This window comes from Passer domesticus, chromosome 1 (genome assembly GCF_036417665.1).
Source record: "Passer domesticus isolate bPasDom1 chromosome 1, bPasDom1.hap1, whole genome shotgun sequence".
Lineage (NCBI taxonomy): Eukaryota > Metazoa > Chordata > Aves > Passeriformes > Passeridae > Passer > Passer domesticus.
This window is the reverse complement of record NC_087474.1, coordinates 11,341,827-11,360,683: the sequence shown is the minus strand read 5'-3', so window position 1 is coordinate 11,360,683 and position 18,857 is coordinate 11,341,827. Positions and strand designations below refer to the sequence as shown.

Below are 18,857 nucleotides of genomic sequence, written 5' to 3'. Positions count from 1 at the left end.
TGTTCTGATGAATCACCAGAAGCCAGTAGATAGTCCCTTTTCAAAAACCTGATGTGTAATGATATAAAGCCAGATTAGGAGGGGAGTGAGTGATAGAGGGCTAATGCTGTGTCAGGCCCAGTATTGCAAAAACAGCAGCACTGGAGATGAAGTAACCAAGGGATGTAGTGTTAAAAGAAGATAATGAGAATGAAAGAACTAAACAAGGAAGTAAAAGAGGCATCCATGAAGACAAAAAAAAAAAAAAACCTGAGTATGGAAACTGTTAGGCAAAGCAAGGGTGGAAGGGTTTTCCAGCAGTAATAAGAAAAGATTGTCAGAATAAAAATGAAATTAACATTTTGGGACTGTGTCTTCATTCATTCCTTCATATGTTTCTTCTACCCTGAACATCAATGAGAACTATTCAATGCAATTTGGAGGCAAGAGGGCTTCAGAAGTCATTACAGGGTATCAAAAGAAGTGATAGCCTTGTACAGATCTAATTCCCCTGTAAGGTACTTGCCCCAGAGAAGGGATATGGAAATGTTAAGTTTTTTGGGGCGATCTGGGTCAGAAATAATTAAAGCAGTCCTACATTGATAGAAGAAAAGTTTCTATTCGCTTCAGATAAATTTTAGGAGCTTTCCTTTCATGCTTCAGCTTTTTATTCTTTTTTTCCCTCAGTACCTGGTTGGCAAACTAATTATTTAAATGCTAGCTTGCTAATTTAGGATGTGAACAATTTCGTATAGGCCAACAAGGCAAATGTATTGAAAAGTAAAAAGTCATACTACCATTTGTGAAAAAAGTTACCTGTAACTGATTATTCAAACTGATTCTTGAAATAGTCTTCTAATAGGGATAGTTGTGAACCTAAATTGCCAACACAATAGCAAACTTTGTGTTTCAGCTGCAGAATTCCTGAATCGTGTGTTATCTGAATATTTGACCTAGGTTTTTGGTGACAAGGCTTAAGAGGAAAAACAAACAGACAAGAAAAAAAGAAAAAAAAATCATGGTCTATAATGTGGGAGACAGTTTCTATTTGCTAAATGTACTGCATAAAGGAGCAATTTATTGTCAAGAACAACACCAATAGTTGGCATCTGTCAGATGGTCCAACACATTAAGTGAGCTGGTTTTGCTTGTCAGCGATGTTTCATTGATTAGAACATTTCTTTAATCAGGTGGAGTCCCACAAACTGGAAGCACAAAGGCAAGAGACGTGCACAGACCATGTTTACTTTGCCAGCACTGTGTGAGAAATGGCTGCATTTGGCCTATGAACACAGTCACGGTTTCCCCTGCAGACACAGGACTACATTTTCCTGTGCCATATGCTCTTACCCAACCCAGAGTTACCAAACTATATGTCCCACATGGTAACTGGAAGGTAATCCCAAACCCATAACACAGATAATCTAAGGAAACCTAAGGTTTCAAAAGCTTACTTTTTTTTTTTTCAGTGAAAATCATGTCCTTTTCATAAGCAGTCTTCAAAGAAGAAACAAGTCAGATACCTGCATGGTTTGTGGTTTATTCTTGTTTTTTTGTTTGTTTGTTTTTTTCCCAGATAAATCATTGGTTGTACCCTAAATCGATACCAGAAAGATCAAAAAATTGGAAGCCCAAGGATATTCAGGGTGATGTAGAATTTTGACAGGAAATGTTGTCTGTGCTCCCCAAAGGTCACTGGAACACAGAGCTTAACACATATTTATCTGTCATCTCAGCTGTCATCTCAGACAGAGATTAACTCATTTGGCTCCTTGAGTCCAGCACTTGACCAACACTGACCTGTGCCATGGATGCCTCGACTTGTATCCAGCTACAGCAGTCTACAGCTGCTTGTTTCCTGCTTCAGAACAAGCCCAGCTGCATTACCTGAATGAAGCAATATTGACTAACAACAACAACAACAACAAACAAAAAAAAAATTGGCACTAAGAAGCAGGAGCTGGATTGACAACTGTGATAGACAAGTAAAGACTGTAGTTGTTATTGTTTAATTGCCATGGCAACTAAACATGGCTTTTTTGCTGAAATAATATCATGGTAACACCTTACTCAATGTAAAAAAATAATAATCAGTCAACTTAGATTGCTATCAGGACTGAACTCAAGTGAAAACTGTACACTTGGAAAAGAAAGGTTAATAAAAAACACAGAACAGAAAACAAGGTTAGAGGTGATGTTTTGCCTGTGAGGGGTTTTTCAGAATGCAGAAGAAAAAGATTAGTTCCAGAGACAAGATGAGCATTAGCTCCCTGGTTTCTGCTTTCTACCAATAACCTTTTTAGAGTCATTCCAAAGCACACAAAAGTGCCTGCAGCCATAATGCCACCTTCAACTTCTGCTATCTATCCCAGATTTCAATACATATTGCTATCAATACTTTTTTTTTGCAATCTTTTGAAGCAGCTACAAATTATAATTGTTTCACACATTTATTAGAAATTTGGATCTTTTAGGTAATCTGACAGTGTTTCATGTGCTCCTTTTTCACTTACTGGAAAAACCAAAAGTTTGTGAAATCACAGCTGTGGCACTGGCATTTCTCTCTTTTTTTGGATTATGACTGCGTAAACTAAACCATGAAACAATTGCACTGGCTCATTTTGATGCATTTTCTTCTATTGTGACACTGTTATATTAAAATAAAGACTAAAAGAATGCACCATGAGAAAAATAAAACACTTGATCAACTCAGTTCTTCCTACTGTTTGCTATGCATCTCCTTATATTACTTTTTTAATATTTTATAAGCATTAAAATAGCTGAATCTGAAGATTTTATTTATCCCTATCTTATAAACATTTTTCATGCTGAGAACTGCACAGGAACAAAGAATATTTGTAAAGCTCAAAGCCAGTGCACCTTAACTTATAAGAGAAATAAGAATTAAAAAACTTACTGAAGAAAAAGCAGTGATTTATATTTTCAGTTGTTAGGCAAAGTTTATCTGCTTGATCCCAGTTAAATTCTTTGAGAAAAGGTATATACTTTGAAGACCTGGCAAATAAATATTACATGAAATTGAGCACCTACTGTTTTACAAATGCAGTAAGGAAGTCATATGGTCCTATTTTTTTATTTTGTTTATACCTCAACTATGGATTTCATTTCACAAAATAGTTTAAACTACATTTTCATGAGTTTTCTTGATGAAAAGCAAATATGTGGCTATAATGCCAGTCATATTGACAGAAGTGTTGCATGGATCCTTATGTCCATAGACAATCCTCCATAGCTTTTTGGAATAATATTGTATTTCTTATTAAACAATTACTTCTTTCTGTTACAGTCCAATAAACATCTTCAGTCCATAGATGGTCTAAAGAAGATGAAGTTCTAATTTGCTATGCAATTCTGCATAGTGGTTTGAAAGATGAAACAGACTGAGTATGTATATTGAGTGTCTTTGTAAACCATTTATTAATACTCGGATATCAGTAGTGTCAATACCACTCACACACACAAAAAATCTGTTATAAAATTTTGTCTGCTGTCTTTAATAAGTTTACTGTGAAAATGTTACTTTCACATAAAGGAAAGGGTTAGATTCAAAATGTTGGCACTTACATTTAAAATACCATTAAAATCATTAGCTTACATCACTGTGTTTTTTAAAAAAGAGACATTAGCCCCACTAAGCGTCATCAGGAAAATTTATTTTAAACCTCCAAATAGAACTTTAGTGCAGGCAATCACTCACACTGTGCACATAATCTTTGCTTCTAAATTGCTTGGTGGCTTCCAGGGAAGTGATGCTCATCATCCTGCACCCTGGCATTGCTGTGGGAGCTTGGAAGAGCTCAGGAAACTCCAAACATTACCAAGTTCAATATTCATTGCTCTGCATTCAAATAAATGCTACTCATCTGTGTCTTCAGCTAGTTTAAGGACATGGTACTAATATAGTTCTCTCTCTTTAAGTGCCACTCACAAGTAATAACTTATCTGTGGAGCAGTGTAATTGTACAGAATACACTTTTTGCTACCAAAAGAATTTTATCTTACTTTTAACTTTACAAAAGCGCTACAGGACTAAAAACAGGAAATCATGGGCATATCCTTTTGAACTTCTTGCTCTGTGCTCCTTTAACCACCTAACCTCCTTTAACCACCCTACAACCTCATCTGATATCCAGGAATCCAAGTGAAAAAAAAAAAAATATATTGTTACCAGAGGAAAAAAAGTGTGTCCTCAGAAAACCTTGCCATGGCATGCACAGGATATATCCCTTTGGAGAAGCATTTCTGAGAATTGTTTTTAGATCTAAAAACTATTTCCATTGGATCATTAAAATGCAATTAAGTCTTCATCACACATAGAATACTATGCATCATGTCAACAAACTGCGAGTTCAGATCTGCCTTACTTTATAACTTGAAAGTTCCACCTAATACATCAGTCTTCATTCTACACTGATAAAAAAACATGGCATAAATTTGAACTGAAATGCCAGAGACAAAGTTAATTTTCAAACCTGTTCAGTTCAATATCTGCTGCTCAAACTAGCAAGGTCTCTGATTCTGGGCAGTTAATCAACACTTTCACACAGAAATGGGTTCAGAGTTTGCTTAATTTGGATCATCTTTCTGGTCAAGTTAATAATGGCAAAAATAAAATAATAAAAAGAAAGATACAAGAAGGTAATTTTTACATTTCTGGATGGAACAGGGTGCCATGTTTTCTGCAGCTCATAATTTAAATCTATCTCGGCTACATCATATTACATTAAAAAAAGGCTACAACATCTTTTCAATTATGGAACCTACTTGAAAATATTTATTAATTTATTTATTTATTTTAAATGTAATTTTAAATATTTAGTACATGGATGCCATATAATAAATGAAGTAGAGAGGATTTATTTAGCTTCATACAGCTAACCGTAGCCCCTCTTGACAAACAAAGTTTTTAATCTGTCCTTTATAAAAAATCCTATTAAAGCAATCAGCTGCAGGCATTGGTGAGAGTATTTAGGAAAACACCAATATATCAGAATGTTTCTGATCCTTGAGGGCTACTTTTTATTAAATGATTCTGCCCTGGACTGTCCATCTCTGACTGAGACGAGATTTTTAAGAGAAGCACTCCTAAGGAAACAAGGGAAATCAAATGATCCTATAATTTTTCCGCTGAGCCCTTATCTACTCTGGAACCTTTCCTATTACATATGACTTTCTCTAAAAGTTTCAGGGGAAGAAATCAATAGCCTCTTTCTTTAAAATCTTGATAATGTTTTGATTACTTAAATACTATTGTTAACTGGAGTGAATATTTTCTGGTTTACATAGTGGGGCCTAAAAACTGATGAAAGATGAGCCATTTGGCTGCCTTTGAAATGTTGCTTTCAAACCAAATGATTACCCCATACCTAACTATTATGCAAGTGTCTTTTTAAATTACTTTGTCTAAAAAGAGAGGGGTTTTTTTAAACTCCAGTATTGCATTCACTGAAGGAATACAGAATATCACTTTTTGATAGCTGTAAGCATACACATATTAAAAATTATCTATTACAACTCCCTTCAAGACAGTAAGATGAAGTTCATCTGTTTTTAGGCTTTGAAAAGGCAGAATTCATATGAATTCCAAAAATCAGAGAAAGACTACTGTCATCAGGTGAGAACTATGCTCTGTTCTACTTTTCCTAGTGCTCCATCTGTTTATTTTCATACACATGAGGTAAAACCTCATGACTGGTGAACTGTGCTGTGTAGTTGTGGTAAGGCTTACTGTAAAAAAACTGTGTGGGATTTTTAAAGCTGAGGAAAGAGAAGGGAGAGTGATCATCAGAACTAATGTTTTGGAGGAAGATTAGTAGCTCAGAAAAGCCATTAATTGTCTTTTAAAGCACATCCTACTGTTAATACAGTTAGAAATATTAATTATTTCCAATTATGTAAGACTTTGAGAGTTCAGTTATTATTTTTATCACTAATGAACTTATAAAGTAATCCTTGTACATCTGACAGGTATTGAAGTGAAGAAATTTAATGACATTTACATGACAGAGTATAAAACACTGACAGGTTTCTGCCTTTTATAAGGTAGTGAAGGTGGCCAAACACCAAAGGTGAGTAGTATATACACAAATTCTGTCCATGGCTGCAAATAAACTAAAGAGGCTGAAGTTCATTAAATCTCAAAATCGCTTCTTTAAAACCTTTGACGTTTCGTGCAGAAGTTGTATAATTATTCTTAATTTTTTCCCATAGGTTTTGATATGCCTACACTGGCCAGTCTTACCAGATATTCTGGAATGGTTCCAATGTGGTCTTGTAAAACCTCGTGTAACAAACATGAGAAACTTGGGCTCTTACCCTGTACTCAGCTCTGATAGATAGATCAAATCATAATTATTTAAATTCATTGCTACAAGCAGCTTACATACTCCCAAAATATATTTATACATTTAGGTTCAAAATGGGATTCAGGAAATTCATGAAGACTAAATATATCAGGAGCTATTAAATTAAATTGTGTGGATGCAATCTGGTTCAGAAATGCCTCATCCAGTAGATTGGAAGTTCCTCCCAGGCACTATGAATTTTAACAAGTCAAACAGATTTTGGCATCTTTAGCAAAAAATCATACTAAAAAAATCCTCTTAAGAGTGAGGAATTAATGAATCAAATCAAAATTCTCAAAAAATATAATTTATTTCAATTAATTTTAAACCAAGCCAATCAAAAATACAACATCAGGGTAAGTACAAAGATATTGCCCATTTCCATGTTTGAATACTGACCATGATGAGAAATGCTCAGTGTAAAGCAAAGTATTTGATTAAAGTGCTGTAACAAACCCACCTCTTTTGAAGATGGCTCAAAAATGGGAAGCTATTGCATATAGCAAAGTAGGGACATCTGCAGAGAGTTGTTAACAATTTATTCTAATTTGTCTATGCTTAGCTATTATGCTTGCTGGAATATGCTGCTGGATTTTATCATGGCTACACTTCATTGCCCACAGTATGTTGGAAGCTTACATTAAGGACTGGGAAAAAACCTGTGCTCCTAATGCAGTGAGAATGTCAGATCTGTTGTATCAGGGACACAAGGACTGCTCCTCCAGGTACTTCTGTTTCCTGAAAACATACCAATTTTGTCTGTACCAGCTGCTTTGTATCTCCCATGAGCTACTGAGCAGATTTCTGGTGGGACAGAAAACTCTCTTCTCCAGACTGCAGTGTCTCCTCTGCTGCACTTTCACAAAGGCTGGAAGCTGAGGTACCTGCAAAAGCAAAGCTCAGGAGACTTTTCTGTACCAGCGCCTCAGATTCTTCCCAGTATCTTGGTAAATACATTGAAATGTGAAGATCAGTGCCTAACTGCACCTCACACATTTTCTCCTGTCAGTATCTCCACATCTGAGGCAGGAGATCTTGAATCACTTGAGAATTTCCATCTTCTGTCTACCATCAGCAGCAGTCCTGCCACAGATAGAAGCAGGTTCCCCACTTGTCTGCAGCAGTACAAAAATGCACTGGTTAATGAGCTTCTCAGTTCCCTAAAAAGTGTATTCAGCCACAAGCAGGTAGTTTCCTCCAGGGAACAGTGCATGCAACTTCTTGAATTGATAGAAAATATCTGATAAAAAGATATTTTATTATTGTACTAATCATGCCTAATTCTTAACCAATACTTAAGATGCTAAATGGCTTCTGCCCTATAACTTATGTTGTTTTTTCAGAGGAAGTGGTTTTCTAGGTACTATTTGCATAAATACACTCTTTTTTATTATCAGAATAATTTCCTGCTTTTGGAGAAAGCAAGGTCTTCAGAGATGAGCATATAAGATAAAAATACTGCTATGAAAATGTGAGCTCTACAATTAAAAAAAGAAATATTTTGCTTACTTATGAAGAGTCCATCTGAACCTCAGTGAACCTTTTAAGTTCATAGTTAAATTATGAAGTGCTCCATATGTAAGCTAAATATTTATGTCCTTCATTACTACAAGAAGTTTTAGCCTCCTCTGGATCGATAGCCATATGTTTCCATTGAGGATAAGATTTTACCTGCAGCTGGAAATAAGACCTGATTCAGAGCATGTGGTTTAACCATTATACTCCTCATCACATTGACCTGCTGATAGGGAGCTTGCATCAAACACTGCTTTTTTTTTTTTTTTTTTTTTTTAATGCATTATACATACTCAGAAGACAACAGAAACCCTCTGTTCAAATCTTCTCATGGTTAAACAGCTGCAAAGCTGATATGCTGAGCACCAGCTAGTTCTTGATAGAACTGACAGTTAACTAGAGGGCCCTTTTCATACTCAAGCTCACCTCACTGGCTACAAGATCCCACAAGTCTTGCTCAGGGGCAAGATGTTATCTGGCCTAGGATTTAAAGTTGAATACAAACCCAAAAATAAGCAAAAAAAAAATGATCTAAGCACCTACCTGGGGAAAGGCTGACATTTTGGTAACTACATCCAAAATGGGGTTCCTGAAATCCCCTTTTCAAATGCCACATAAGCATCAAAGACACCTAGTCTTCACAGTTGCTGCATTTTGTGACCTTAAAGTTTCCAAAGAGCTTAACTTGTGCACAGTTGCAGAAGAGCTCATGTTCTGACATGGTTGAACACTGCACTGTTGATCACTGCCCTGTAAAGCTCTCACTGAAGACCCAGCTGCCTCCCTTCACTGAATTCCCCTCAGGGTCTTCCTGACTTGCTAAGCATCATCAGGGTAGAGCTTATGCATACAGACCAGATCAGACCCCCAGAAAACCTGGAGTGCTGTCACAGCTACTGCAGTTGTGAAGAGGACATAGTGCAATTAAACCATGGATTTAAAACAGAGGGGCTTCCCCAGGAAGCGGGAGATGAAAGTTAATTCCTCCCCCAAAGGGATTTCTTTCTTCTTAGGTCAGTGGTCGGAGGTAATAGGCTATGCATAAAATAACTAAGGTTCTTCAGGCCAGAAAGAAGCCAGAAAAGTCAGCATGACTCCTCTGAGAATGACACATCCTTTTTACTGGCTATATAGTAACTAACCAACTGTGCTTTCTGTTTAAAACTCCCTGAATCCTGCATTCTTTTCTGAAAAGTGACAAAACAAGTTTCAACAAGCATGTGGAATTTAGCTTTCCTCCCCCAGCTGCCAATGTTACCTGGAGTTCTGTGGTTATTGCATTTGCCTGAGGATAAGCTAGGAGGAATTGAACTATTCCTGGAAGCTGAAAAGAGACTCAAACTCAGGCTATGTCCTATCCAGAAATCATTTACAAAGTGGCTGTGGGTGGTATCTGCTGGTTGAACACAAAGAATTTGAATTTTCAAAGATTGTCAGCCATAACCTGTTCTCTATGATGAGAGCAAGCATTATACATGTCAGTGTCCCTCGTGGAAAATCCAAGATATATTATACATAGAAAGTATGAACACAGAAATTCAGTATTTCTTGTAATTTCTAGCTTCTTGAATAACCCAGTCTCCTTCAAACACATTCCATGTGGAGCTCACAAATACAACCTATGCTCAATTATGCAACATAGAGACTGATGAGGGTAATAGCTGATGCACCATTGTCAGACACAGAGAAACCACTTCTGGTCTGAAGGATCACAGAATCACAAATGAATTGGGTTGGAAAGTACCTCAAAGATCTGTTTCCAGATGCCCTGCCATGGGTAGGGATGCCATCCACTAGATCTGGTTGCCCAGGGCCCCATCCAACCTGGCTTTGAGCACTTCCAGGGATGGGACATCCACCACCTCTCTGGGCAGCCTGCTCCAAGGATGAGACATTTGAGGATGGTCACTTGCCAGCTTTGATATCTGCGCCCCATCTATCTACCTCAGAAAAACACAGGCTTGATGCTTCTTCTACTTTTTGGTCAGAAATTATATGATTCAGTCCCATCCCTCTGGCTCTTGTGTGGTCTATTTATCCCTCCACAAAAGAAAATTGAAAGGATTAACCAGCCTTCAATGTGAAAAGAGGTAAACACTCAATAAAGATTTACATCATCTCTTAGTGGCATAACACACGTTTTAATGTGTTTTTGCTTGACATGCAAGGCCAGCACAATATGAAAGATTGCTAATGAATACAATAAAGCCTAACATTAAGCTTTTGACTTCATCCAGGAACAGCATATAATGCAAAGTTGAGGTCAAAAATCAACACCTAAATCTTTATGCAATGGTATTTTTCACGTCAATATGATCCAAAGTTGCTTTCTATTTATATTTCTTGGACTTTATCAATTTAAGACAGTAGTTTGAGATTTATTTAAGTATAGGATGTTAGGTATAATTTGCATCTATTAGTGCAAGTTAGACCTTTTGCTGCCCTCATGGGTGTATGAATGTCAAAGAGACTCAGCATTCCAGGAATACCATAATGAACTAAATATGAAGTCAAACTCACAGGGAAAAAACCCACATCAAAGGTGAAGTGTGTTTTCAATCAATCTCTTCAGATGATTCAGCTACGAACATCAAGATAGTATAATGACCTGCAGACCTGATTCCCATGCACAGCTGTACGGAGTAAACCAACAACAAATGATCTGTGAAAACCATTATTTTCACTGAGAGACTAAGTAATATTTATTTAAACCTTTTTCTGTTTCAATGAGATTTTATTTTAAAGAGACACTAAAAGCATAACATAATTAGGCATTAGTCTTTCCTAGCACAGAAAGGAATCCAAAATTGACCTCTTCTGTACTTCTAATCAGAATGACCTTCATATCATAGCTTTAAAAAAAAAAATCAAAATCTCCTGTATTCGAACTATGGCTGGATTGATTTCTTCTCCATGGATTTAAAGATCTATAATGCATACAAATGCCAAAAGTGTGCATGTTTGTAAATTTATATATTTAGGTGCATAAAGAGATGCATATATGTATAAATATGTGTCTTTGCATACATATATATACATATATGTATATATGCATCCATCTGCATATAAACATATATTCACACTTGTATCTTTTTAATGCATTTCATATAAGAATCATCCAGAAATTTCTTGTCAGCACTGAGGCAGCTCCTCCCCTTTCACAGGGAACATTGCATTCTAACAAAGAATTCTTATAATTGCTCTTTAAAAATTACATGTGGCTCAACTCCATGCAGCTACATACTATACAGAGCTCTGTGAAATCTCATTAGGAAACCTCAAATCAGTTGAAGCTCACCTAGTCAGAGGTTTGTTAATAGTCTGGCACTCACCTTTGGGCCATTACAATGTCCCTGAGGTTTTTCCTGGGGCTTCTCCAGGGATTTTTCCAGGGTTTTTTCCAGAGGTTTCTCCAGGGTTGATCTTTTAGAGGATGAAGTGTACATCTACGGAATTTTTGTTTTGAAAGAGATGCTACAGAAAGAAGTTTAAAATAAATTACTTTGAAACTAGAAAAGGCCATGGTAAAATGCTTGTTTATTCAGAACAAAACCAATAAATTCAGTTTGATAGTACTTGCTATTGCTTTTATCTATCTGCCAATATTTGTTTGCTTAGCATGTCAATGAGGGTTGACTCATGGACTGTGTATGTACAAGTGTCTGTGCTGCACCAGTTCATGAGCTTGTCTTGGGAGCTGATGTTGGCATGGGGATTTATCCAAGGAAACAGAGATGGTGTCATGTATGAAAGAGACGACCAAAGGTTTAGACATGTAGAACAAAATACACATAGTGAAAAGCTCAGAACAACAGTCAATCTTTTTGTATTTGGAACTGCTGCTTATTACTGCAGCAGGGTTGTGCTGAGCAAGGCACACAGACAGGATGCCCACAGGCACATGTGAACAGCTCACCATCAACCTTTGACTGAAGTGTGTCACTGGACGAGTAATGTCAAATGCTGCACACACTAGAACATTCAGAACAGATTTGTATGTATTTCAAAAACAGTCAAATTTGCTGCATAAACCATTTTCTGTTAAAACAGATCACTCAGTATAAGATGGCATTAAAACAAGCTGATCAGCTTTGTTTAAGTTTTCATGTGTTTTCCCCTTCAACTTACTCTGAAGTCTAAAAGCCACAGACAAAAGGAAGTACAGGGAAAGGTTTAGTCCTGTGTATTAAGACAAAAGATGACACAGTTACACAAATAGAACTCCAGGTGACATTATTTATCAATTTGTGACTAATTTTCAGTGCTCACCAAGGTGCTTGGCTGAACTAGTTACACATGACAGTGGCTGACCTCACTTTAAGAGTACATTTAAATAGGCGCAAATGGAAAATTAATAACAGGGATAATCAAACATCAGACTTGGTAAATTTAGGAGGAACATAAATTTAAAGGATTGTATACAGTATATTAACATCAAAATAGTTTTATAGCATATAAATCAACTCTTTTAATGAAAAACAAATACTACTGGAACATTCTGCATTCCTTTCCCACTTTGCTCAGATGAATGTTCAAGTTAATGTTCAACATATTTAATATTTACATACCTCATTGGATTAGATTGTTTATTTTGCTAGTTTTGCCATATGTTCAAAATGCTATGCAAACAGTGATGACCAAATGCTGGTCAGAAGAAGTTATATCACAGACTGAAAACACTACATTCTGTTTTAGAGCATGCATGTGCACTAGACAAAGGTTTAAGATCTCTTTCAGCTCAGTGATTCAAAACTTAAGATCATGCTTGGTGATCGTAGTCTGATGGCTATAAAGAACAGACACAAGAAGCTGCTTTCATCACAGCCTCTTTTACTCGTGCCTTGTAGTGGTTTATTCAAAAAAAACCACTGCCACTGACCAGGAAATCATGTTTGAAAACTCAAAAGCCAGAGTAATGATGAATATTTAGGTTGAGTCTGCTCTTTGATTTTCTTTTCAGTTAGAATGATTGATAAATATCCCTCTAGCGAGTAATAATTCTTGACTGATGGGTAACTTCCTTCTTAGACATTTTGAATCAAACTAACACAGACATTTTGATCGCACTTCATTCTTTTACATTAATGCAGCATAAAATCCTCCCACTGCTACATATGTGTCAGATACAAACATTATCTTGAATTCATAAATATTTATTGATAACAAATCTTATATGAAGTTTCCTGGATTGCTAACAAAAATGTAAATACAATAGATTTATCTTCTTCAATAACTCTAAATACTGATTATGCTAATTTATATGGTACAGATAAGGGCCTTGAAAAGATGGACATCAGGCCTGTTGGCTTTTATGTTTACAGATCCCCAAAGAATGCTCTGCAGTTTAAAATGTAAACAGCAATGGGTTTGCCTCAAGCTAGTTTTTATCTAATATTAAATGCAACTTGTTGGTGCCAAGTATTACAAGGGAAAAGAGGATGAATGTTACAATAAGATCATGAAGAAGGTCATCATAATTGTGTGCCCCAGGCTTCTGCACAGGAGAGCTTTCAAGGGGTACAAATTTTAAAGGCAGTGGGGCAGATCCAAAGCTAACATAAAGAAGCCTGGTCCTTTTGAAGTCAGTAGAGGCAGCCTGATTTGCACTGCAGAGACTCCTGTCTCTGAGCAGGTAACCCAGCAATTCCATGACGACTAGTTAACGAGCTGTCAAAGACTAAACACCAGTTACCCACTCCTCTGCTTCCAGCAAAGTGACATACAGCCAGAACTATATGTGTAGCATTTAAGCATCTGCCACAGATGGGGAATTTAACGCACTTGCTGAAATTATTCCAGGAATCCCTAAACCATATTTGAGCATCAGTAAGAGTGTAGAGGAATGCACAGTTATCAAGAATGCCATCTAGTGTACCCTCCAGCAACACTCCACCATAACAAACTCTCTGCTCACCAAAATAAACCGAGATGATGATGAACTGTATATCACACTAGACTGGGATAGATGGGGCCATTAATAGCAACCTGAGAAGAATCACATGGCTGGATCTAATGGAAGTCACATGGCTTTTTCAAGCAACTTGGAGTGTTTTGTTCTATAGGATGGCACAAGATTCTCTGTATATGATTATACAAATTATTCTAGTTTCATCCAGCCTGTCTCACTAATCTTTCATTAGGATATCTTGTGGTAAATCTATTATCAGAGACTCCCCCCTCTTCTGCCTCTAAATCACTCTGAATGTAGGGAAGTTGAAATTTTGTGAAGCAAGTCCCCTGGATAGCTCTGAGATAAGCATTAGGATGTGCAGCCCCAGTAAAGATGCTTGGTATGATGTTATCTGGCAAGTGGTTACTCTTAATCTCACTATCTCACAGTTGCTCTGGTATGCAATAACAAATTGTAAATACCAAAATGTTTTCCACCATCCATATCACATCTCTTAGTTCCTCACATACAAGACTCAGTGACTACACTTCTGTGGTAGCACAATGTGAACCAAGAGCAAAAGCTTTCTATTAAACACTCATTTCAAATGTTCTCACTTGTAGTGGGTTTGCTGCTCCATACCAAGCCAGTTTTCTGACACTTGTGAGTAATATTGCTGGGAATCATTTACACACAAATAATTTCAATTTTTATTCAGCCTACATGCATTTCCAAAATCTTGCTATGATTCCTGCTCAATTCCAGCTTGCATTAAGCTCAGACACATCTACTATGTTATGATTAGCAATGTAAAAGCATTAGAATTTGTGTTCTACACTACATTTCACAGTAAATTAATTTACAAAATCAAGAACTATTTAACGAGGAAGAGAGGTCTAAAAGCCACTGAACTAATGTAGCATTTAACTTCTCTATTTGCTATATACTTCCTGTATGACTTTAGGCAAGTTGTTTGGCTATACTCTAACTTCCTCCAATGTAGACCAGAGATAAAGGCACAGCTGCCACTACAGAGCTTTTTGAGGGTAAATAATGTGAAAGCCCATGAAGTGTTTGAACAGAACAGCAGTAGAGGCAGGTAATACAGTTAGAGATATCTGATGCTCTGCTCACTTCCAGCAGTACTAATGCCTGCTCTCATCTCTGGAACATATTTGCAATAAGCTTTGTCAACAGTGCTTCCAGGTTGTTTTAGGCCCATTAATGAAAAGGGTAGATGCTCAGTGTGTTTAGTGACATTGTCCTGAGCACAGTCTGCAGCTGAGCTGTCAGCTCCAGCATACCAGTGATGCTGCCCCGGGAGGAAGAAAGCTGAATTTTTGCTCTCTCAGATGGCTGCGCAAACACTGTGAAGGCTGACACAACCCATATTGCTAAAAAGCACAGAAATTATCATTCAATAAACTGACTTACCACAGGATAGCTAGTGTTTCTCTGTCCTCCATATTTTCACTGAACTGAAACTCACACATGATTTAAAAAACCTCCAATAAAAATTTACTGTTAGAGTGCATCTTCACTGTTGTGAATGGAACTGCTCAAGTCAATAAAAATAGACAAACCTGAGCCAGTAAAAAGTGGAATTTTATTAATATAAATTTTTTATTTAATAATGTCTTAGCAAAATGCTAAGACATCATCACCCTTACAATCCATATTTTCTACTATGAGAATAGAAGAAAGTAGAATTAGAGCTCCTGAGCACCCTGCTTTAAGCTGGAAGACCCTGGTGTAATCTATAGTCTCCTAGCAGTTTCAACATGCTTTCTCACTCTGATTAGCATGTGGGAATTCAGCAGGGAAACAGAACTAGGATAAAAAATATTTATATTGAACATTTAGGGAAACCAAGGGTACATGCTGAAAGACCTGTGGTTTTTATTAAAAGTTTGTGTCTGCTCACACTGCAGAGCTCCTGATGCCCATACAAACTGCTGTGATATGATGAGCATCACTTTTCAGTCCCATTAGTCACAACACCTTAGAAGCAGATGGACAGCATCTCAGCAGGAGGTATGATTGCCTCCATAGCTATTAAACACTGAAAGTAGTGAATGAAAATCCCCTATTACAGGTAGGTGAAGTGAAAGTCTGACAGAAGTCTGAATTTTCACTATTCTGAGAAAATAAACTTCACCCTCAAAGCAAATACACCAAGGAAATTCAAGGGTAAAGAAATACCAGGGGTAGAAGTTAAAAAAGGAAGACTAAAAAAAAAAAAGAAAAAAAAAAGAAAGAAAAAATGTATTATTTAGTAAATAGAAATTCAAATATTCAGCATAAGTCAGAGAAAGTGCATGATAGTCAGGCAAAATCTGATAGGTTGCATATTTCAGGATCTGCCCATAAGCCTGTCTTTAAATACACGATGGTATTTAGTGATATTTAAAAAGACTTCAAAGTGTACACACAGATATGCAGAATAACTCAGTAAATCAGTAGGCATGAGGGGAATGGAAAGTATATACTTCTCTTGAGAAAACTGATATAACTGCTTGGACTTCACAGTGTCAAATCTGGCATCAATTGATGACAAATTTACTCCATTTTCTTGCTAAGGAACTGATTGACTTCAGCCAAACAACCTCTCTGAGACTCTGACATCTTCACAGCATTTAAATGATAAACCCAAATTTTCAGATACACAATGAAACTTCACCCAGATCTCCAGGTGGCCTCCAGTTCATCCTGCAGGCTCTGGTGTAGCCACTGTCCCAACATTTTGCAGGTTCATGGTACCTGAGTGACAAACAGGTCTGTCTAAGAGATGGCTTTGGCAGGAATTCTGTCCCTCTGTGCAAAATGAACTCTGTGAGCTCTCTGCAAGACACAGTGCAAGAAAACTCCAAGAGTGACTGAACACGTGCAGTCCTCTGCTTGCACTGAGAAATGTCACTCCCAATAAGTTACATTTGGTCCAATTTCGACACTCACTGGTTGTTGAAGAAAATGTAATTTCTTTGTGTGTTAAATATCATCAATAACAACAAAGAAAGAAATTTTAAAGCTGCATGGAAAAAAATTGTGTGTGCATATATATATATATATCCATGTAATATTAATAAATACCATGTTGTTCCCAAATATGCATTTCCCAATTGCCAAGGAGGTTTCCTCTTGAACACATTTCTACTAAAGAAACAGGGCATGAAAATACCTGCTAAACCATGTAAAAGATGATCAAATGATTAGATAACCAGCAAATGCAAAAAAACTTTTATCATTAAAAGATCTGTGTTGGTATGCACAGCAGGTTATCTCTAAGCTCTCATTTGGAAAATAAAAAAAAAGCAAACACTATGAATAAGGAAGATATCTCAAGGTATATAGTAATGGCTTCCAGTGATTTCAGAAGAATTCATAAAGGAAAAATATTATAATATAGTTTCTTGGCTTAAATTCTGCTATTTGTGGTCGCACCCTTTTTTGGTGGCACACTTCATATTTTTCAGTAACCATTTTTAAGTGTGAGTGCAAAACCTGGATGCAGTTTGATTCCTAAAAAGCATAAGGTTTTTTTATGCTTATATTGGATGCATATGACTGGTACACAATAAAACCTCCAGTTATAGACAAAATATGTTAAAATTCAGGTATTACAGACCTCTACCTGATTGATTAATTAATCAGACAGAAGATTTAAAGGTTACTTGAATGACATATTTTAATAGTGAAAATATGGGCTCTGTCATTTAAGGAATAGCAAAAAAAAATGTCTGGAAGGAAAGTCAACTCTCTTCAAAACAGCAAGTAGATTTTGAGAGTGAGAAGGATTCATTACCAGGACGAAATCCCAGTGGAAATTACATATTCTCTCCCTTTAAAACTTCAAATAAAAATATGACATGAAAATAAGCACAAAACCCACATGACTTCTCATTTTCCACTCAGGAGTAACCAGGCAAAATGATATGCCTGTGGTCATATAGGACATTCAGTGGCCCTGCCTGAGTTCAATTTCATCAGTTAAATTCTCATAATCTGCAAAGTGTATGAGCAGAATTATTCAGTGAAAATTCTTCAGCAATTTTATACAGTATTAAGCCTATTTTTCCTTTCTTTTAGAGGATGTAAGTTTAACATATTTGGTCAGATTTATTCTGCAAAAAGTTGAACACATTGAGAATGATAAGGACACCATATCTTTGACTAGGGTAAAGAAAATCAGTCTAGACTGGAAAATTCATACTCATGTCTAATTTGTACAGCAAACAATCCAGTAACCACTTTATTACGGCTAACATTAAAGTGTCTGTTTCCTAGAAGGAAGTAATTTTATAAATGATTATGATTAAAGCATGTTCCCATTTTGTAAGGAAAAGATTAATACATGAACTTACATGATATTCTGAAGAGAAAATCTTCTGGGTTAGTAATCCTGATTACTTACAAACGTTGTGAACCTGGTGAAAATGTTTACATACATGAAAAACAGACATGTCTATTTTTGGACCATGAAAAACTTTTGACAAGCATTCGCCACTATTTATAAATTAATATTCTTTGCTTTTATTTCTATTCCTTCTGCTTTTCTTTTGTAAAAGAGAATGATCATTTGTTGGAGTTTTCAGTCACATTCAGACAAACTGTAGCAGCAGGGACGGGGTCGTATCTTCACACCCCTAAGGGACATAGAACCTAAAACCCATCACCAGAGCTCAGCTTTGGAGGCAGTCAGACGAGTTAGACAAACATGTAGACAAGGCCATTCTTACAAGTTAGGATTTGAAATTGTATATGTCTGATAAGAGCAAAAGAAATGTAAGGTCTGGGCCCAGACAATAAAACCACAGCTTCATTGCTTAGAACAGTTAAAGCCTTCATCTAAATCTGTGTGAGCCAAGGGGGAAAAAGAAGTTGGTTTTTTTTTTTTCTCTATCCTTCTTCTTGCCCCTACTTCCCCTTTGTGAAAGAGAAGACTGCAGAAATTTCCTCAGCCACTTCTCTTATTTTGAAATTATAGATATCCAAACAAGAAATAAATGTATTACTAAACTATCTTAAAATCAAACTAAGATGCTCAACAGATCTTTTGTATATCATGCATCAAAAGTAAATACCACAAAATCCTATATTAATCTGTGCAA

General features: G+C 36.5%; 1 long non-coding RNA gene across 3 annotated transcripts in view; it reads left to right on the top strand.

Moving 5' to 3' along the window:
• Nucleotides 1-18,857, top strand: part of LOC135282957 (uncharacterized) — a 76,980-nt gene that overhangs the window by 36,341 nt on the left and 21,782 nt on the right. For 2 of the 3 annotated variants that reach the window (XR_010348950.1, XR_010348945.1), the window contains one exon: nt 1,556-3,044. The exons of the other annotated variant lie outside the window; for it this stretch is intronic. This is a non-coding gene — a long non-coding RNA (uncharacterized LOC135282957). Of the gene's footprint in view, nt 1-1,555; nt 3,045-18,857 lie in introns of those variants that run through there. 3 annotated transcript variants of the gene reach the window in all.